Source organism: Octodon degus, unplaced genomic scaffold (assembly GCF_000260255.1).
Source record: "Octodon degus isolate 3935 unplaced genomic scaffold, OctDeg1.0 scaffold00119, whole genome shotgun sequence".
NCBI classification, from domain to species: domain Eukaryota; kingdom Metazoa; phylum Chordata; class Mammalia; order Rodentia; family Octodontidae; genus Octodon; species Octodon degus.
In genome coordinates, this window is record NW_004524695.1 from 5,536,381 (window position 1) to 5,540,160 (window position 3,780).

Sequence of the window (3,780 nt, forward strand, 5' to 3'; positions counted from 1 at the left end):
TGGTTCTATATCTAAACATTTCTTTGTTTCCAAGCTAATTTAAAATTTAAAGGTAAATACATTTTTTAAATTTTGTGGGTGAAGATCATTAAGCCAGGAGATCTCCTGGGTGACAAGTCACAACTCTCCAGAAGTGTGCTAGGTGTCAGAAAGCCCAAAATGAAGAGCCTGTGCACCAATGTGCATGATTGGGAATCCTATGCAGGTCGTGGGGCATTGGGGTTCAAGGATTTAAATTCAACTCTTTCAGGTAAGAAACAGTGTTTCATGGTGGATGCAGATTCTGTTTGCTGTCCATGAGATGCACACACATCACTCCTGTTGCGGGCCCACTTTGGGGTCAGTTAGAAGCACAAACTTAACTCCAGAAAATATAAACATGGAGTATGAATTTGAAGATACACAGTACAAACAGGAGTCAAGTGGAACATATCTGCAACCATCTTTTATTTTTTTCTTCCTTCAAGGCTACGGAAAATCTTCACACAAAGAAATTAATTATCATCCTAGAAAATGTTCCCCTACAAATACAAATAGCCATCTCTGCAGTGAGTGTCAGATTCTGCAGTGAGTGTATGTTGAATCACATTCTATTCCACAGGTATGCTTTTCTGTGAGTCTGCAGGGTTAGGATCATCTTTTTCCAGAAATACTAGTTTCTCCCAAACTGCCTCCTTTATTCATAAATACTGTGATATTTCATTAGGTTCCATAAAGAAGGGAGGTGGGATGTGCATTCAATTAGCAATTTTGCTCTCTCGTGAAGTATATTCTCATAACATTCAATTCTTGTCAGCCTCATGGTAAGCCCTTGTTATTCATTCTGATAACCACCCCATCAATTATTGTTGTTGTTTTTGTGGCAGAACCAGCTGTTGAACTCAGGCCTTTGAGCTTGCCAGGGAAGCGCTTATTCCACTGAGCCATCTCCCCAGCCCCACCCCATCAATTCTTAAGAAAAACCGCAACAGCAGAAAAAATTTAGAAAGCCTTACTCTCATTTTCACACTCAGACTTGAAACTCCATGATCATGAAGTTCATCCTCAAAGAGGAGAACCTCTTCAAAGAATCTAATCTGTTCTCTGGTTTTCAATTTCTCTGTATCTCTATGATCTATTGTAGGTATAACTTTTAATTTAAGAGCATCTCCAAGTAACGTTCCTTTATAATCTGTTGTATAGATCCAATCATATGGTTTAACAACTCCTGTAGATTGCTCACCTTCCGTCCTGCTTTCCTGCCATTCTTCACAAACTACTTTAAACATTCCTTGGCAGTTGCTTACACGTTTTAATGCATCTGTAGCATTAAATTCAGTCCCAAAGCCTGCACCATGCTGGATTCTCAACACGTTGGCTTGAAACATCATTTCCGGGAGAGATGGCATGTGCAATCCATCCGCTAGCTTCTCCACATCCGCTGACTTCATGATGTGGTTCTCGGCCGCAGTCTGCTGCCAGGGCCCGAAGGAGAAGTTCTGGTCGATGCTCTGGAAGCCATGGATCATCACGGTTGAGGAGCGCACGACGTGCCTGCAGGGGCACAGGAGTGGCAGAAGCGGTGGGGGCGGGGGCTGAGAGCACGGGGCTCTGTACGTCGCTGACAGATGACATTCTAAATAACATTGTCCTTGATTTTTCGGCACATTAATGTATACTTTTTCATATATATATATATATATATATATATATATATATATTCAAAATATGTACTCAATTTTTATGTACTTTCTATAATGAAGACAATTATGAACCTCACCATTGTTAGGATTTACAGACCCCATGCATTGATTCTAATGTAAACAATACCATGCCCTGTGCCACTCTTGTGCTAAAATATGTTCAGCTGAGCCAGGGAGATGGCTCAGTAGAATAAGCATTTCCCTGGCAAGTGCAAGGGCCTGAGTTAATCCCCTGTACCACAAAAAAATAAAATAAAATATGTTCAGTTAAAACCATGCTTGGAGGCACATGAATCTCTAGGTTTTGTGAGACATGACACATTGAGGGGTCTCACTTTAAGAAAAACTGAAAAATTACAAGTATTTATCTGAATTGCAAACATAAATCTCAACAGATTTTAATGTACACATTCTGGCAAACACCATGAACAATGTATACTCCAGAAAAATAAGATTTTTGTTCACTACCTATTTGACCCATACCCTGATACATTTTCCCTACATATTTTGACTTCAATCCCATTGGTCACTTCATCTAATCAAAAATTTGTGCTAACTCTATGGAGACTAGGTAAGAAATATAGTCTCTCTTCAAATACTTCATTGAAATTTACTTTGTTTTTGCTTGTTAATGATTGAATGTTTCACTAAACTATGTACTATTAGTAACATCAAAAGTTTGCTGGAAGCTTTGGAAAACTTATCATGTCTTTGTACATGGTAGTATAGAATTTAGTCTGATTTTTCCATACACAGGTCCTAGTTCCAGATAGAGATATATTTTAAACTTTCTTTTTCTTCTATTGTCAATCTTGGTCAGTACTTAGGAAATGTTCATATGCCCCTGATACTTCCTATCCAGATGCTACTGAGAGTACAGACAGTGGGGATAACCTGAGAGTTCTTTCTTAAATCAGCATGACTGTCACAATCAACATAACACTGTGAATCACGTAAACCTATCCCAATGAACCCTGACTTAATGTTTCCTCACTCACCTTTTCTTTACATGATGCCCCCCAAATACCATTTGATATGGAGAAATTTGGGGCTAGCAAATATGAGTCATGTTAATTGTATATTATATGCACTTGCATATATATGTCATAAGATATCAAACTATATACTTTACATATGAATAATTTATTATATTCTAATTACTTCTCAATAAATTTTAGTTCAAAAGAAATGTAGCACCAGCCCAAACTCAGGCCCAGAGAGTGTGAAGGTGAGCTTCTGCACTCCCCTGCACTGGTTGGATCTCCCCGGATCAAGCCCAGGCCAGCCCCTGACATGAGGGCCTCCAGAGCCTCCACCCCCAAGCCTGCCCAGGCAGTGAGAACTTCTGCAATGCTCTAGGAACCCCAGATCCAGCCAAAACCCAGGCCAAGCTAGTATGTGAGAGAGCTTCTGTGTTCCCCTGCACCCCCTGGGTCAGAAGCACAACAGAGGGGCACCACAGATTCATGGTTCTGCCAGAGGAGCACAGCAGGTTCACTTCCAAGGGCTGCAGCAGGAAGGAGCTGAACACAAGAACTAGACCCAAGGCAGGAAGAAATGGATAAACTCAAACTAAATAGATCTGCAACCGAATTTCATTAGGTGCTAAGATTATAACAGCACCAAAACTCTACACCAAAGGTCAGAGGTCAGTGCTACACAAAATGAAAAAGACAAGGAGCAAAATGCAATCTCAGGCTTCAAGCCCACCCAGAACAAGTGCAGAGGACACTAGTTCAGCTGAAATGTCTGAATTAATAGAATTGGAAGTAAATAAGCAACAGCAGAAAGGTATAAAGGAACTCAGAGCAGAATTAATTTCTGAACTAAAAATATAAATCTCTGAGTTCATAGCATCTGAGGTAAAGAATCAACTACAGAAACATAGGGAGGAAACCCAAACTGAAAAAAAACCTCTGCAGTAAAAGAATTAATAACTGCTTCTTAAGAAGAAATTGATTTTTTTTTAAAAAAGAGAGGAGATTAGAAAAATGATGATTCCTGGGGCTGGAGAGATGGCTCAGTGGTCTAAAGCACCTACTTAGAACAAGCTTGGCAAAAGCATCAGGGACCGCGGTTCAATCCCCCAGCATCACAT

At 40.0% G+C, this 3,780-nt stretch overlaps 1 pseudogene; it reads right to left on the reverse strand.

Annotated features, from left to right (window-relative positions):
- Positions 1-590: 590 nt before the first annotated feature.
- Positions 591-1,445, reverse strand: LOC101581193 (annotated as a pseudogene).
- Between the last annotated feature and the right edge of the window lie 2,335 nt (positions 1,446-3,780).